This window comes from Ascaphus truei, chromosome 5, assembly GCF_040206685.1.
Source record: "Ascaphus truei isolate aAscTru1 chromosome 5, aAscTru1.hap1, whole genome shotgun sequence".
Classification (NCBI taxonomy): Eukaryota; Metazoa; Chordata; class Amphibia; order Anura; family Ascaphidae; genus Ascaphus; species Ascaphus truei.
In genome coordinates, this window is record NC_134487.1 from 262,585,716 (window position 1) to 262,604,971 (window position 19,256).

Sequence of the window (19,256 nt, forward strand, 5' to 3'; positions counted from 1 at the left end):
ACAAAGCATTAGTAAGACCACACCTTGAATATGGAGTACAATTTTGGGCACCAATCCTAAGAAAAGACATTATGGAACTAGAGAGTGCAGAGAAAAGCCACCAAATTAATAAAGGGGATGGACATTCTAACTTATGAGGAGAGGCTAGCTAAATTAGATTTATTTACATTAGAAAAGAGGCGTCTAAGAGGTGATATGATAACTATATACAAATATATTCAGGGACAATACAAGGAGCTTTCAAAAGAACTATTCATCCCACGGGCAGTACAAAGGACTCGGGCCATCCCTTAAGGTTGGAGGAAAGGAAATTTCACCAGCAACAAAGGAAAGGGTTCTTTACAGTAAGGGCAGTTAAAATGTGGAATTCATTACCCATGGAGACTGTGATGGCAGATAAAATAGATTTGTTCAAAAAAATATTGGACATCTTTTTAGATGGGAAAAGTATACAGGGATATACCAAATAAGCATACATGGGAAAGATGTTGATCCAGGGATTAATCCGATTGCCAATTCTTGGAGTCAGGAAGGAATTAATTTTTCCCCTTAATGGGGTTTTTTGTTTGCCTTCCTCTAGATCAATAAACAAGTATAGATATAGGATAAAGTATCTGTTGTCTAAATTTAGCATAGGTTGAACTTGATGGACGGAAGTCTTTTTTCAACCTCATCTACTATGTAACTGTAACTATCTTGCTTCTTCAGTTGGGTAAAAGCCTCTATCTACTGCTTAACAAGAGCAGCCATTGGATATGCTGAGATATATGTTCCTTCGCTTTTCCACTTACACAGCTACATTTTGAAAACCAACACATGTATCCTATATTTTGAAAGAACTGGTAAAATGGGGAAAAAATTAGTACAAGTAGTAATAATTTTCAATGTATTGCAGTTTCAGTTTTGGGACTTGACTAAATGAAATGTTGGTAAAACTGAGCATTTCTTATTCTCTTAACATTTTTGCTGAGCATGTTTAATGGATCCTGTTCAATTACAATGTATGATTTTTATTTAATTTTTTTGCAACATCAATAGTGTTGTACCCAGACCTAACTTTAAAAAAAAACTGGTAACGGGTACCCGGGCAAAATCAATAATTCTACCCGTTCGGGTACCCGGTTACGCAGACGGCACTTACCTGCAGGTTGAAGAAGACCTCGGTGACATCTGGGAGCAGCAGCAGAGGTCCTGGTGGCGGTGGCAGCAACAGAAGTCTGTTCAGCCAGCGGGAGCAGCAGCAATAGAGCACACAGCTGATACCAGTGTGAGCTGGGGAACCATGCGACCGGAGTAGGACCGTTACTATTAGTCAGCAAGCTCCTCCCGGCTGTCCAATAGGAATGGTCCTGGTTCGGTCACATGGTTCCACAGCTCACACTGGTATCAGATGTGTACTCTATTGCTGCTGCTCCCGTCGGCTGAACAGAGACTTCTGTTGCTGCCACCGTCACCAGGACCTCTGCTGGTGCTCCCAGATGTCGCCCCAGTCTTTCTCACCTTCCGTCGCAGGCTGCAGGTAAGTGATGAAGTACTTTCAGCTACTCTGATATTACCCGGCGCCGGTTCCATTTCTCTGTTGCCAGGTCCGGGTATCTAGAAAAGCGCCGGGTACGGGTAATTTCGGGGTACTCGGAACATCACTAACATCAATATAATGAAGATCTGTGCAAAGTGTTCAGGTTTCTTGTCGCCAAAGTTTGAAAAAAATAATTTTTTTCTTTTTAATGAAAAAGGATCTTGACACTTCACTTTTTTTTTTTTTTTTTTTTAACTGAGATTTGGTTACTTGACCTTGCAAATCTTTTGGATGCAAACAATGCCATTTTTTATTTTTTGCACAATAGAAAGCAACATTTGTAGATTTGCTAACACTTGAGAAGATTTGGAATAGATCTAATAACTGATTTAGGGCTAGATTCACTAAAGCTAGTTGTATTCAAATTTGGCATTATTACAAAATAGGATCATGCCATATGCTTTAGAGCTGCATTCACTAAGCATATTACTTATTCATACATAAATAGCACTTTTCATCTTATTTGCACACATGTAAAATGTTAACCATGGCTAGCAATACAAAGAAGCAATAACTCCTAGAAATCAATACCAATCATCGCTAGCAATGCAATTGTGGAGAGATAGGGGCAGTTCACACTTTTCTACCATGGTGTTGCGATATGATTTCTTACAAAACCCTATGGTAGGAACTGACTTAACCCCTTTGCAGTAGTTTGGTACTTTAGCTCCAGGCATCAAAGCAGTTAACATACAACATAAACACCATACAAACTAATCACAAAACGCATAACGTTCATAGGAACCCTTAGTAACCCTTGGTTGATTGTTTTCAAGCTGGAGGTTCGTATATTAATATTGGTATCACTTTTTCTCACTATTTACCCACCATAACTTATTTAATGTGTGGTTGAAACTGCTTCCATGTTCAGATTGCAAAGCCAGTATAACTATCCTCACTCTGAAGAGACCCAAAAGGTCGAAAAAGCTGTCTGTGAGCAGGTTTACTGGCCATGCACTTTTTAATTAAACCCAGGCTGTGCTGAAAAAGCTGTATAATGCAGCTGGCATACGTTTTTGTAGAGGTCCATGTAAAAATAGACCAGAAGCAAAAGGCGTGCTCATTTGCATGCCATTGCCCATAATACCTGACTGCAGTGAAAGCATTGTAGAGTATGCGAAGAGATAATGGCGAAAAGCAGGGTTGCAGACCTGTATGGGACATGTAAATGTGCTCATAAGTGGTATTTTAATTTTTATCACATATTCTAGGTTGTGTAGTCTTCTTTTGAATAAGTGTGTGTAGGTATGTGTACCGTTTTAGCCAAGCTTAATAATCAAAAATGAATAGACGGTACAGTTATATGGCTAAATAAATGCTTTTATTTGTGCGAGCTATCGAGATACACTGACCTCTTCTTCCGGCGGTGTCACATTGGATATAGCAAAGGTTTTTACTTAAAAACCTTGCATCCTGGAATGTATCTGACTGAAGCATATACCCCCCTCCTCCCCCTGTGCAGTATGCGATTTATGACTTAAGGTGTTAAATGGTCCCTGAATGTTAGTGATGTAATAGTATGTGTGTGTGTGTAATTCTGAATTTTTATAAAGCTCCTACAGTGTATACAGCGCGTTACAAAAGGTGTGTGTGGGAGGGTATGCCAATCATGTAGGTAGGTAACCCACACCATTGGTATACACTAACACACACACACTTTATAAATTTATATTTATAATGCACAGGGGGTGGGGGGGTGGGATAGGCTTCAGTCAGATACATTCCAGAATGCACTGTTTTTAAGTATAAACCTTTCTTGCTTTATCCATTGTAATACCGCTGGAAGAAGAGATCAGTGTATCTCAAAAGTTCGCACAAATAAAAGCATTTTGTTAGCCACAGAATGGTATCGTCTATTCGTTTTTGTGTGTGTGTGTGTGTGTGTGTGTGTGTGTGTGTGTGTGTGTGTGTGTGTGTGTGTGTGTGTGTGTGTGTGTGTGTGTGTGTGTGTGTGTGTGTGTGTGTGTGTGTGTGTGTGTGTGTGTGTCTCAAGATCGGTGCAACACCAGAATTGGGTGGGTGATAAACATTTAAGTTATTTTTGGCCTAGGTATCGGAATTTACTGAAAACCATGTAAATAAGTACCTTGCTTTTAATTATTAATTTGCATGCTCATCTGAGAATGCGGTGTTGGAGATATACACATCGCTGCTTAAAATAGTGCAAAATGTCTCTGTAAAGCGCTACTGTACGTAAAACTAGCAGCGCTATACAAGAACAAACATTATTATTATTATTACTATTATTATCACTGCTTTGTCTCTGGCTAGTGAACATTTTGATAAATAAAATCTGCGTTAAACACTATCCAGGGCCAATTTTTATCATGTATTGACCTGTAGTGGATCCTGGCCGTACTGTCCTACATAATTGCATGGTGTCACAATCCTTCCATGTTATGTTGGGTAATGACGACATAAGAAAAAGCGGAGTGGCTAGATTTCTGGGTTTAAATAAAAATATAATTTTCATGTTCTATTTTACTGCAGTTCTTTTTCTTCATATGATGGTGGGATTTCCGTCTTGAATAATTGATCACTGAGAGATTGAACGACAGAGAATTTCAGAGCTGCATACTGTAAGTACATTTGCTGAGATGCTTCAATGTTAGAAGGCCCCAGTAGCACAGGAATGGTTGGTTGTCCAATAAGTATACATGTGAAAACTCATAAAAAGCTTTTAGATACTCGATCCAATTATAATTCAACAGAGAATATATATCCAGTAATACTATGATATAATCTTTTCCTGTAAGAGAAATGTAAGGCTTTATTCAACCTGACACAAAATAATATGGGCACCTTCCAATACACTACAGGCCCCTGTGGCAGCAAAGAAACAAAATCAACAAAACTATAAGCAATATTTCCTTGAACATTTTCATTTCCGTAAATCAGTACCTGATGGTTTGCAATTACTTTAAGTGCCATTCCTCTGATGCAAATTTTTTACTGTAAATACCTATTTTGTTACCATGGGTTATTCTTAAAATTAGTTCAAACACTCTTATCCTTTTCTGTCGAGCACAAAACAAATTGCACAGGACACCCTGGCAAAGCAGCAGTGTTAAGGCACAGTTGATCCATTCTCAGTGAGATAATGATATGTACTTTTCTGTGAACTAGAAGGCTCTATCCACCTGAGCATCGCAACGCACCAGCCACAGTGATGTGTTTAACGGATTACACCGTGGCAATTTCTGCCATCGCTGGTAAAGAGAACTATATGCATTTGAACCCATTCATTACCAAATGGGCAAGGCACCAGAGTGCAATCATCCTTCCCACAAGTCTCAACCACATGCACACAGTAGTAATCAAGTGGTCACTACTCCCCTCTCTCACTAACACCCCCCCTCTTCCTCTCGCTCAATTCCACCTCTTCCTCTCTAATTCCCCCTCCACCTCTCACTCAAAACCCCCCTCTCACTCAATTCCCCCCCCCACCAATCTCACTAATTCCCCACCCCTATCGATCAATTCCCCTCTCCCACCCCTGTCGATCAATTCCCCTCTCCCACCCCTGTCAATCAATTCCCCCCACCCCTGTCAATCAATTCCCCCCACCCCTCTAACTCATTCCCCCACCCCTCTAACTCAATTCCCCCCACCCCTCTAACTCAATTCCCCCCACCCCTCTAACTCAATTCCCCCCACCCCTCTAACTCAATTCCCACCCCTCTCACTCAATTCCCCCCACCCTATCACTCAATTCCCCCACGCCCTCACTTAATCCCCCCTCTCTTAATTGCCCCTCACCCCTCTCACTCAATCCCCCCCACCCCTTTCACTCAATTCCCCCCCCACCCCTTTCACTCAATTCCCTCCCACCCCTCTCACTCAATTCCCCCTCCCCACCCTCTCACTCAATCCCCCGCACTCAATTAATCCCCCCCATCCTTCTCACTCAATTCCCACCCCTCTCACTCAATTCCCCCTTCCCACCCCTCTAACTCAATTCCCCCCCCACCCCTCTCACTCAATTCCACCCCCCACCCCTCTCTCAATTCCACCCCCCCCACTCTGTTCCACCCGCCCACCCCTCTCACTCAATTCCCCCCCCACCCCTCTTACTCAATTTCTTCCCCCACCCCTCTCACTCAATTTCTTCCCCCCTCTCGCTATTTTTTATTTTATTTATTTTTTACACATTTATGTTTTAGTTTTTTTTTTTGTTGATATTTTGTAATAAAATATTTGAAGGACACAGTATAAGGTGACTGACTTTTAGGAGTTGCCAAGATAACACTTTTTTTATCAGTGCTGATAATTTACTGCACCCCATGAGATGGCCATAGATTGTAGTGTAAATTGGCCAAATCTGTGTGCTACAAATATTTCAGCCCTGCACATACTGTACTGACCAACTTTTGGAAGATTTTTGAGGGAGATTTGGGATGTACTGATGATTTCTGATATACTGTATAATTAGATTTAAACTTTCTGTAACAATGCCATAAACATCTATACATATAGTACGTTTGTCATCAATCATCCTTGTTCTCATGAGGTTGAGGTTTATGGCTTAAACCAATACGTACAATAGACAGATTACGAAATTCTGTGCTCTGAACAAATAAATCTGATGGATTTGGTAATTAATTTGCACTAGAGCTTGCCTAATATATTTGGACACTGCGACTGGCATCACAAATCAAAGGTGTCTTACTTCTGACGCCTATGTTACTGAAAGCAGTGAGGTGTGTGAGCATGTTACACAAGTGTTCCTCACATATGTCAGTGTTCACAAAGTGTCGATACGGGTTGTCGCATTGCTAACCCATGTTAACTGCCATTGATTTGAATTGCAATTAATACAGAATTGCGGAGCAAAACCCCATATCAGAGCTTATCGATTCTCCCCCTTAATTTGCTGCTTCACTAGCCCCTTTTATCGCTACTTTGTAATTTAAAGCAGAAGACAAGTCTGCCTAATATTTTAGCCACATTAATCTCTATTTGCAGTCCTAATTCTTCTTATGTTTAGAAGTGTATAATCCTCATGTATGAGTTCCAATGTAAATAAAATGTTAAAGATTTAAATGACATCAATTGCAATTTCACACCCCACAATAATTTACTTGAGGCAAATATTTAATTGATATTTATATATTCTTTATTAATTCTTTTGCTTGGCACCAACAATTTTTGTGCTGGAAAATGTAACTCTAGGGAAGAGAGGATAGTATATTAAAACGTATCAAAATATTTTCATAAAGGATTCAATTTTAATGAGCAGTTTTATACATTTTGTAAAATGGACATCACCCATCACAGATGTTACTGTCCAGATCTTCAATGTTCCTCCTTAAGCATACTGTACAGCTTCTAAAAGCAAGGAAGGTGTATACATCTTATACAGATACAGACTGCTACTGTAGTCTGCAAGAGTGACTTGTTTATCAAGTAGTTACAACATTTGGGACCAACTGTTGACCAAAGTGGTGTGGTTATTGGATTATCAACTGCAACGTGATGAGATTTGAAATATTAAACAATAATGGGATTTAGAAACCAGTGTTCTATTTTGGACCATTTTATTCAATTGAATATCCAGTCAGGACCATAAGTAGATTTTGTCCGAAGGACTGGGATTACCGTCAATCAGTACAGTACCACTTTATGGAGCCATAATGTTTTCCATATAATCACCTGATGGGAACCACTACTGGCTTTAGTTTATGGACTTTATCACTTCTATGTGAAGTAATGTACTACTACATATATTCATCCACATTGTATTTTTTGACACTGTGCATACAGTATGTCCGTATTTTGCTCAGTGTAACCCTTTTTGTGCCAGAGATGCTTGCAATGCTGTACACTGTTCTGCCTCGTACATTAAATGTGTTCCATTTTCCTATGGATAATTAAAACACATATGTACAGTATACAAGGGAATTAATTTTATCAACCAGAACATCGTGTACATACAGTACCATTGTATTAAAAGTCATTGGACTCCTAAAAATCAGGTAATATTATAAACCTATCAAATGAGTCCGTTGATGCAAAAAAAAAAAAAAAAAAAACTAACTTGACATAAGCAGGCAAACAAGTTATACGGGTACATATGACAGTGCATTTCTGCATTTATGCAGTCGAAATACGCATCGTTATTCTGCTTTTTTAATGTCACTATAACAAACTACTTTATCCCCTTTTTTGGTTTGCATCTAAATGTTTGAATCTCTAATGTAGACTGAGAGTAGAAACAGAAAAACATGGATATCTGGCTACTTTCTTGAGCCAGGTATATTCTACAACACACATTATTCTATGGTGACCAGAATCAGAAAAGTAGTACATTGCTTTTTCTTCTGCAATTTTTCACAATAAAATACATTACTATAGCACTGGTTAAAGTAAGATTTATTACTAATAACCAATACCTAAAAAGATGTTCTGGTATAAAAAAAAAATATTTAGATGTAGATATAGATATAGATATAAATTTATATAGATGTAGAGGTATCAGTACCGTGTTAGCCGTGCTTTAATAATCAAAAATGGATAGACGATACCGTTCTGTGGCTAACGAAATGCTTTAATTTGTGCGAGCTTTCGAGATACACTGATCTCTTCTTCCGGCAATCGTCCACTCCTGGAAAGATTGGCAGTTGTCTTGAATGTTTTCCACTTTTGAATAATCTTTCTCACTGTAGAATGATGGACTTTAAAGTGTTTGGAAATGGCCTTATAACCCTTCCCAGATTGATGGGCAGCAACAATTGCTTGTCTAAGATCATTGCTGATGTCTTTCTTCCTTGGCATTGTGTTAACACATACCTGAATGCTCCAGACCAGCAAACTGCTAAAACGTTGGCTTTTAGAGAGGTGATCACACTTGCTGATCAATTAATCAAGGGCATTTGATTAGCAGCACCTGTCTGCTACTTAGCATCTTAATTCCTATGGAAGCAGTAAGGGTGTACTTAGTTTTTCACACATGGCTTCTCCATTTTGGCTTTAATTTTGTTAAATAAATCATGACACGTTGTAATATGTCATGTGCTGTTGTTCATTTGAGGTTGTATTTACCTAATTTTTAGAACTGCTAAGGAACAGATGATTGTTATGATGTCCTGATATGTACTGTAAAACCATGGAATTCAAAGAGGGTGTACTTTCTTTTTCACACAACTGTATGTCCAATACGAGGGGCAAAGCGTTTCCTGACTTCAGGCAGATAAAAAATGCAGTGCTTTCATTCTGTCAATTCTCAATATTCCTAGAGACCTGAACTTAATGGCACACAAATGTGTAATGCTAATGAGGTCAAATAATGCAGGGAAATGTATTTCATTCTTGCTTTTAATGTCCCCTTTGCTGAGTTTAGAATTTTAAATTGCCTCTTACAGCAGATTTCAAGGTCCATTCCTATGCACTTGAAAACTTGTAGCCACAGTATATTGCAAAGAACATAGCATATTGAATTACAGGTTACCTAACATTATTCTGTATTGAATAACACACAAATCTTTGTAGACTATATTAAATGGGCTTCATTTTCCCCCTCGAGGTTCCCTGGCTCCTTAGATTGCTGCCAGTGAACTTGACTTGCTGAGCAGGTTATACAGGTTGAAGGTACTAAAAATAGGTTCTATTGATCTTGGGCTGGATGTATTTGGGAAACATACCAATCCTGGCCTGGAACATCTGGGTCCATATTTACTAAGAGAGGTTTCTCCTTATTTCATATTCTATGTTAGAAGCACCTTGAGCTTTATTGAAGCTTCACTGAAGCAGCCGATCACACAATCTGCCCTTGATTTAAGGGGGAGTTTTTGCTTTATACTGGTGTGATTGGCTGCTTCAGAGCATGTTGAGGAAATGCCCCTTATGGCCACATAGCTGAATAGGCCATACAGGGCAATATTTACTTAGTGGCATTACTCCATAAGGCACCTTCCAAGCCAGAGGACACCTTACAGCCCATTCACTTAAATTGACATCAAAATGACCCTATTAACTAAGCTGTGCTGGAAGGTGCCTTATGGAGCAGCACTACTGGGTAAACATGGCCCTTGATCTCTACTAATGCAGTTATTGTAGAGATTAAAGGACGTTTTATCTTACACACTTGACAACTCAATTGAAGTTGCAGTGCAACTGGAAATGTCCATAAGAATATACAAAAAATGTTTTATTAAATGGAGCTCATAGTTTCAAATATTTGAGTAAATAGATACTGCATATTTGATCTATGCTCTAAATAAGGGCATTTAACATTTTACAGTGCAGTTACAGTATGAAGTTCCAGGTCTGTCATGGGCACTTGATAATTTTCTTGGGACAGATTGGGCTGACTACTCCAATTGAGCAGTCAGCCGGTTCTGTTCAGGTAATGGACCATCAGGAGCCCTCAAAGGATGTGGAAGTGATGGAAGTCTGGTGCACTAGTGCCCCAGCACTGTAAACGTTAAATAGAAACGGCTATATCGTTAGTAATTTTCTATATCCAGAAGCTGTGCTTAACCTGATTCTTGAATTATCAAATGGCTACAGTACTCAGGTGAGAAAAACGGTTGTGTAATTAATATGTTCTGACAGTTGGAATTGTGTTGTAATTATTAATGTGGTTTGTGACAATTGTAATTCATGATTTACAGTTAACTACACACGAGAACAAAATACCCTATTCTATAAGATTAACTCCTATTAATTGTAATACCACTAACTCTGCATCTTTAGTGAAGTGTGTGATACATAAGTAGCTAAGTATATGAGTCTGCTGCTACAGACCGCTCTGATGCTCTCCCCAATACCAATTAAAGTGTATTTACACAAATTGGCCCCCTAAAGGTGCAGTTTTCTGTCTAGTAACAATGCTAACTTTTTGTGATCTTGAAGATGCTCTGTTTTTTCGGGGGGTCCATCATTAATGCACCATCACATTGATTATTTCCACAAATCCCCCAATATACACCATAAACTGAACTCCTTCCATTACAGCTTGCTACTCTTGAAGTCCAATAACTCAAATGCATACCTGCCAGACCTCGTTTTGTATTCCCATGTGCTGCTCTGGTAGCAACTTTGATATATTAGGCCAGGTACCCAGTGGCCGCTGTGGCACACGCTCTGGCGTGCGCGCCCCCATCACAGCCCTCTATGGGGCAGGACCCAGTGGCCCTGTGTGTGTGGGTGCACAAAGCACAATGACGGATACGCTGGTAGTGAAGGCAAGAATGTTGTCTTCCCATGCCGCGACGCGATCATGTGGTCAGCGGCCACCCAACCCGCCACAGCCCCCCCCCGCTTATCCCATTGCTCCCCTACAGACCGCAGATCGCCAGGTGTGCATGCAGCAGTAAATGCTGCGGCCGTAGCCTTAGTGAGAACTGAAGGAAAACTGGCCTTGGTCATTATCATAGAACAAAAAGGTTATTCGACATCAACTCAAGGTTATAAGTAATTTGGTATGTAATGTAGTCTCGTAATTGACGGTGCCTCAGGGATAATATAATGGGAAAACCGAGATAAGAGATAATATGCACTAAAAAAACTACCATTTATTGACATAAATTAGTCGAAAATTGAACCACATATGGTAAAATCTCAAAATACAACATTTCATATGACAAATACATTTAAAATTGACACAGTATGGCTAAAAACATTAATGACCTAAATTCATGCTACATGCAGTGTTGCCTGCTAATCTACAATAATATCCTACTGATAAAGTGCATGAGGAGATAAAGTGCATAGAGAAACTACATAATTGGTAATTGGTTTGCAAGCCAAAGAAGGCAACAGCCGTTGACTTTTAATAAACACCTGACAGTTCCCGAACTACCTCGCTGCAGTACCATCATACATTAAGATCTGCAGAAAATATCCAAATTAAATTCCCATCATATAACAGCAGAGGGAAATAATACACAGAGGTCTGTGCCATAAGTGAGAGCAAGGTTCTTTCAATCAATAAGTAGAGCAGTTCAAGGAAAGCCAATACTTGGCATAAAGTGGGAGCGTTTGTGGTATCCCGTTGGCAGCAATAGTCCCATCCCATGTCCCAGTCCTGTCGCTGTTGCTGTTTCTGTTCCTGTTTGCCATCCCTGTTTCCCAGTCTGTTTATGTTGCCTTGCCTACTATCCTGTTTACCTAGGATTGCTTGTCTTTCCCTAATTAAGTCTTGCTTGCTATTATTTTCCTTCCTGAGTTCTGTCACCCTAATTATTCTCAGAGTTTTGTAGTCCTTTCTGACCGCTGAGCTAATAATCCCTTCAGTAAGGCGCTGACCCCTTTAGTGCAGAAGATGCAATTTTAGCAAGTGCTTAAAGAGATTTAATATATTGGGCATTATTCACTATCTTTTGCTTGTGCCAAACAGACCAGCATGCTTATGTAGCCCCTTTACCCCCACCCAAAGTCAGATCTGGTACTAGTGTCTTTCTTGCACTGCTGTGCATACCTGTGAGCTAACAGAAGGGCTGAGTGCTCCACGATGATGTGGGGATGATCAGGACAGGTTTACATGGTACCTTATTCATTGGCAGCGCCTCCAGTCAGCGAGGATCCTGTAGTAGTAGGATGGTCCATGCTGACACCTTTCCATAGCTCCAGACAATGAATCACACTTGCATATTGTTCAATCATATTTATTGCATTGGTTTGTTGTTACAGTTGTTACAGCCTTACCCTTCCAGTGCCTTACCCTAGCAGAACTTATACTGTTGGGGCTCAAGGAAAGAGGTAGCGTCCGGAGGCGCTACACTTACATGCTTGTATCTATGTACTATATTGCTTTTGTGCATGCAATGCTAAATTAAGCTTGCACAGAATCAGTTTTTAAGCTCTTTGGTGAATCCAGCTTAAACACTGGTTGCCATCAGTTTCAAAAGATCTAACTACTAAAGTAAAAAATTAATCAAATCACACTGAAAGCAATAGTTTCACTTTCTTCTGGGCCACTGCTATATTACATTTTCACTTGGAGCCCACAGAGGGAGTAGACTAACCACTACCAAAAAAAAATCTTGCTTCCCTTGGAAGGTTACTTTAAGGCTTGAGGCTCATCTAAGTTCCCTTCTGTTGCTCCTCCTGTATCCCCTAATGGGACACAGGGTAGTTTTTTCTCACTCCACAGGGGAGGAAAGAGACATTCCCACTTTTGAGAGAGCCAGTTTATATACCCTGGAGTTGGGCTTGTAACCCTGCCCCATAACAGGGCAGGTATGATACTGACAGGTGTCACATCTGCACGTATGACCCAGCCAGTACCCCCCCCAGGCAGACACTCTCTGGTTGTTGCTAGGCCCGCCCTTGGATACACTTACTGCATGCAAGACTGCAATAGCACACTAGGCCTTCAGTGAGGAATTAACCCTTCCAGTGCCTTACCCTTCCAGTGCCTTACCCTTCCAGTGCCTTACCCTAGCAGAACTTATACTGTTGGGGCCCAAGGAAAGAGGTAGCGTCCGGTGGCTACGCTACACTTACATGCTTGTATCTATGTACTATATTGCTTTTGTGCATGCAATGCTAAATTAAGCTTGCACAGAATCAGTTTTTAAGCTCTTTGATGAATCCAGCTTAAACACTGGTTGCCATCAGGTTCAAAAGATCTAACTACTAAAGTAAAAAATTAATCAAATCACACTGAAAGCAATAGTTTCACTTTTCTTCTTGGCCACTGCTATATTACATTTTCACTTGGAGCCTACAGAGGGAGTAGACTAACCACTACCAAAAAAAAATCTGTAGCCAGTGTGCAATGGCAAACATTTGCTATCCACTGTCATCATTTGTAGGAACCAGGCCCTGACCTGAAGCTTTTCAGAATGTACAGCAGGTGTCTCTTTCCACTGACAGGTCAGGCCTCGGCCATGTTTACCGCTTGCTGGCGGAAGCGTGCTGAGGCGCGCTCCCGCTCAGCACTGAGCCCCTACAGCTGCAATTAAAGCGGCTTTAGTAGGGGCTTACCTGCGCTTCCGTGCGCTTGCGGAAGCGCAGGTCTTAGTGGAATTTAAAATTCCCCCGCTCGCCGGCGCGACAGGCCGGTCACGTGAGCGGTTCGCCCAATGAGGGCGAACCAGCTCCGTGACGTCACTGGCACGCCCCTGGCCAGTGACGCGCCCGCCCCCTGACAGCACGTGCGGTAAGCAACCGCAAGGCCAGGAAAGCACCCGCTTTCCCTGCGCCTCAGCGCGCCTCAGCACGCCAGCAGGGAGCATGGCGGAGTCCTAACTTTTCTACCATTGACGATATATCTGTGCAGAAGGTAGATTTTTAAGCTATAGATCCAGAACAATACAAAATAGGCCATATATATGAAGACTTTTTCCTTCATAAGACACCTGTGCTGGAACACGCCGTAACTGCCCCATTCTCTGGAATAAATGTTTGTTGTAATGGGCCATATTTACTGAGCAGTGCTGGAATGTATATATGTATGTATTATAATGTACCACTGGTTAAACATGACTCAATATGTTACAACATATGTCAAAAATACCCAATGCTACATCCAATGTGTACAAAGTACACAGTTAAATACTTCAATGTTAGTATTCTTATGAGTAAGGGTCATTCAGTTAAACCCTTTGGCCAAAGCGTTAAAAGCCTGCAGCCACTTCACAGCATGACCAGTACGCAGGTCCTAACACAACCTGTGAACATTCTCAGTTACTGCTGTAGTGGAGGGAGAATGGTCTCGGTGGACCTGTCCTGCACAGGAACATGGGGAAACCTGCTACTTAAGTGTGGGGGTGAAGTTGAACCCTGGGAGGAGGGGCCACCAACTTCCTACCAGCTGTTAAAACAGTAAAAAATAAAAATTAATGAACACACAACCCCAGCAAGCTCTAACCCCAGAACACACCACATTATCTATTTGTGTGTGTGTGTGTGTGTGTGTGTGTGTGTGTGTGTGTACATGTGTGTGTCATTTCTGTACTTGTGACTCAATGTTATACATACATATTTTATGGAACTAAGCAGATTAGAATTGTCCTTCAAAAATGAACATTGGTGTACTACACGGAAACCTTTAAAACCCCATGTTTTAGACAGCATGACTCAGTGACCGAGTAAAAGGTATGGTTGGTTTGCAGCTGATTCCTCTTCAATCCATCCAATTCTACAACAAATATAGTACAGTAGTTCATTTCATTCTGTTAACACAGATGAATCTAAAACTGTTAAGTAAGGAATCTAAAAGAGTGAAAAACAATCGGCACCGTGCAGTTCATTTTTTCTGAAAGCAGAATTCACTGTTGGGCTACACAGATTGCAACTGCTGACATTTTGAAAGTTTCAATTACATTGCTCTCCCTTGGGACAGCTCTGACCTTACCATTGGAGAGAATCGGTCTATTTTATGCATTGTTGCTTGTTTATCATCTTTCATTTCACAGCTTTTTCTCCATTACTTTCATATGTTGAGATCTCTGGTTGAAGAAAAATGTGACTCCTCCAAGTGTTCCTCTCTGTGGATTTAACTAATTTCACGTGTATTTATCCCTTGGCATCCTGATTAGGCTGGCTTCCAGCACTCCTAAATCAACCCAAGAGACAAGGATTGTAGATCCCCAGGTGTGCCGTGTCTGGGAAGAAAAGATATCCAGATGCTTAGGCCTGGCAGTCATAAGTCTCATTTGGTATCCAGGGGGTTAGCTTTTGAATAATTAGTGTTACTTTCAGCTCACAACCTTCTAGGAGTCACAATAAGGAGCAAGGGGGCCAACTTGCAAGGTTGTATTTTTGCACAGGAAAATGGGGATAAAAAAAGAAACAAGGTTAAGATTAAAGATACTAAAGTACACATTCAGAAGGAATCTTTTTTTCCCACCAGTAGAGATGGGGGCGAAACGTTTGCCGTAATTTGAGATCGCCGCAGATTGGCCAGTTCCTATCTGCCACGAAATCCAGCGGATCAACCTGAAAAAGACAGATTCGGATTACGAACCTGTAAACTGAAGCCAAATCTGCAAATTATAATGGGAGAGTATATACTGTAAATAGGGGCACAGCATTAAGCCACTGTGTTGTAGGCAGGGTTTAGCTGTGGTGGGTTAGTTAGGGCTGGTGCTGCTCTATTGCTATAGTTCAAACATTTATACTAATTTACTTTATCAAACTTGTAGCTTAACCATTAACCTGTAACTGATTGAACTGACCCCTGTCTGTGTGTCCTGTCAAGTCTACTCCCTGACGTTAGTGACCTGGCCTGTGTTTTTGTACTGATTTGTCTATTTTATCATATATGTTATATTACTTTTGGTTCAAACTACAGCTGAACCCTGTTATAGCGCGGTCCTTGGGGTCCACAACCCAGAGACCGCGTTATAAGCGGATTTGTGTTGTAGCGGATCGCGCTATAACGGGGTTGAGCTGTACGTATCAACCGTGAAAGGGATTGATTACACATGACGTAGCCACATATGATGGCGGTTGCATATTGTAGAATTCTACACCAGCAAAAAGGTATGTTTTTAAAAAAAAAAACTATATTTGACTTTTTTTATGGTTTTGGTGGCTTCAACCATTTGAAAGCAATGTTTGTAGCATATACAGTAATAGACAAGGTATTTGGTGGTCTGGACTGCTACCCCAGGGCTTCTTTCTCATACAATATCACTGACCTGTATCTGTGTTGTCCTGTGTGTTTCAAGAATCTACCAGTAGTACTAGTGACTGAAGGCATCATTTTAAAACCGGTAAAATTGTGTATTTTCTTTCTTGGATCTTATTTTATGCCGTCAAGATTTGAAATGCACAAGCTTTTCCAGATATCTGCTGTACTTCATAAATGTGAAAAAAGGAAGGTTTTTCTACCAATTGATGACAGAAAAATCTATAAGAAAATAGTGTCTGATATACGTCGTGTATATTTTTTATACTGTAAATGTGATGACAAAACACAACACTTCAGGCTGATCTGTGGCTTTGGGACTTTTCAAGGACTGCTTAACTGTAATATATTTGCTGATTATTTTAAAGGGGCAGTCCAACGCTGCAGTAAAAAACAATATTGTTAAACAAATTACCAGCATAATTGGTTTCCTTTTCCCTTAACCTTTACAGTGCCCTTAGCAGTTTCTTATCGGTTAATACAAAAAACAAAACTGTGCGCTACTACCTAACTACCTATAAAGTTTAAATGTATAAATATATACAGTGCAGTGACTATACCATCAATTTAGTGATAAAAAATTTATAAAAAATTAAACCACAACTCCCACAGTGAGATAATTATACATTAAATAATAAGTGCCACATAACCGTGTTGGGGATAATGGCGTCTGCAGCTGTAAACGCAGGGGTGGCTCAGCACCCCACACACACTAAGAGAATGGAAACAAAAGAAAACAGCGCACAACGCCAAATAGTGAAGCAAATTCAACAATATATTATAGAATTAAAAAGGGGGTAACATATCTGCGTACATGAAAAAAGTTGGTAAAAGGTATGTAGTGTGTATCACACTGTTTACCACTCGGCAGCTGTTAGCTGTAGATTCAGGTGCTTGCTTCCCTCTGCTGCTGCAGCTCAGTTGATTCTGGGGCAGGACGTCAGTCTTTTCACTCCCAAGGGGATTTCCCTTCATGCAGCCAGGTTCAGCAGCTGGTACTGGGGCTCGGTGAAATCGCTCCTGCTTCCTGGCCGATATGAAGCTGCTCCTGTACCTCGGCAGGTGTATCCTCTGCACAGAGGTTAAAACGCAGCTTGCTGGGGTGCCCTCAGCGTGCCACGATGCAGCAGTGGTGGATTCAATAGCGAAGTTTGAACAGTCTTACAAAGTCTCTCACAAGTGTCCAAAACAGCACACAGGAAATTATCGGTTAATGTTGGCAGAATTTCCCACTCGCTGCAATAGCACCATCAGCAATAATTATGTTGGGAACTGGGGGATCCCCATCGCTGAAAAGGTTTAACATGTTGAATACTGCACCGACACACTTTATTCGAGCAAATACCCGGTATGTACCTGGCAGATACCTGGAATGCGCCGCTCCTCACCTTTGACAAGCCCCGTTGCATTTGCCTTCCCAGCCTGGGTTCATGCCTGGCTGATGGGCGGCTGATCTGTTAAATGATAATGATTAGGATTTAATAGGCTGCAATGCTTCGCGTGTCTACCAGATGGCATAAATTCATGAATTGTAATGCAGTATATATATATGTACTGTGCAGTATTGCAGCCAACGGGAATAAAATGCTTCAATCCCTGCCGGAAAATAACTCAATGCACTCGGGCAGAAAACAGTCACAAACCTCAATACACCCGGGTATACCCGAATTCGTGGGACTAGCCGAGCTCGAATAAAGTTTGTCGCCAGTGTAAATCACATTCGTTCGCATAAATGTTAATGCACCTTAATCGTTACATTTTCTTAATAGTATTTAAAAAAAAAACAATTTAGGCTATTAAATAAAATCTCTTAGATTTGCGGGGGGGCTGAAGGTTACTTCAGCAGGGAGAGAAGGAGGAGTGAGTGTTAAAGTCTAGTTCATTGGGCAAGGGGCCATTATTACCTGCAATTCCAGTAGGCCCAGTAGAGCCGACGGAGGTGGGCCCTTCCAGGCACTGGAGGAAGTTGGGCCCACTGAGGCAGTGGAGGGAGACAGTCCCAATTGGGGTAGCTCAGCAGAGGCCCTTACTACCTGAATTTCAAGTGATCCCAATGGAGCAGGTGAAGATGGGTGCAGACTGGCAGGTGGAGGGAGCTGGGCCACCCTGGTTCTGGAGATGACATGTGCAGAAGTTGGCTCGACTTCTGCTCAGGCCCAACATTTTGTCTAGGCCACCTGTGCTCCTACAACCGCCAGGCCTGGGACACTTGTCTCATTTCTGCCCTGTCAGCGGCCCTGACTCCCCTGTCAGCGGCCCTGACTCCTTTACTACCAGGTGGGCCTGTAACTGAAAAAGAAACACGCATTAAAATGAAAAAAATACCATTTGATCTATGTATAAAGGCAAACGGAGAACAATTCTGGGACAAAAATGAAGTGATGTGTGGTGATTATGTATTTTCTTGTTCTACTTGTATGTTGCCCTAAAATTCCACCAATTTTGCCTTTATAACTTTTTCTTAGAGTACTCTATGCATAATTTTTTCATTGTCATGAACATGAAATTCATTGTTTCCTATCTGTTTGCAGTCTATGGGAAGACATTCCCAAATGCATATAATTTTAAAGTATCTAATTACCATGTACTGTATCTATTTTTATATCCTCCACCTATTACAGCAGCATTCACCCCTAACTAGATGCCTTGTTTACAAGGATGAGAACCAGTGGCTCCTCTGAGCTGAACCGCGTTATCTTCAGTTCCAGGAATCCCCTGTTCCCATCCTGGAAAATCACGTGTACCTGTTTCTGCCAATGTGTGAAAGCCAGGTAGAGCTCCACTGCTAGGCTCCTGTAGGTTAAAGCTCAGAACCTTCAGAGCTTTAAGGGCAAGTATTATTTAATACATGATAAGCAGGTTACCGGAAATGTATCACCATTTCTATTTAATGCATATATACCAAAAGAAAATCCAGAAATACAAGTGTTTTATTAGTAAAAAGATCATTGGATCATAATAATTCACATGATCTGTTGCCTTCGTATGCTTCATGGTTTGCAAGCTCCTGTATGCCAAATTGGCAGAGGAACTGCAGTGTACTGTACTTATTTGCATGGGCTTATTTATTGGATGGTCTGCAAAGGTTTGTCCCTT

At 41.0% G+C, this 19,256-nt stretch overlaps 1 protein-coding gene across 2 annotated transcripts in view; it reads left to right on the forward strand.

The window, feature by feature from the left end:
* ATP10B (ATPase phospholipid transporting 10B (putative)) overlaps nucleotides 1-19,256 on the forward strand; it is a 255,531-nt gene that overhangs the window by 41,749 nt on the left and 194,526 nt on the right. The window contains exon 2 of one of the 2 annotated variants that reach the window (XM_075601934.1): nucleotides 4,070-4,158. The exons of the other annotated variant lie outside the window; for it this stretch is intronic. The gene's annotated coding sequence lies outside the window, so the exon portion shown is untranslated. The remainder of the gene's footprint in view (nucleotides 1-4,069; nucleotides 4,159-19,256) is intronic. 2 annotated transcript variants of the gene reach the window in all.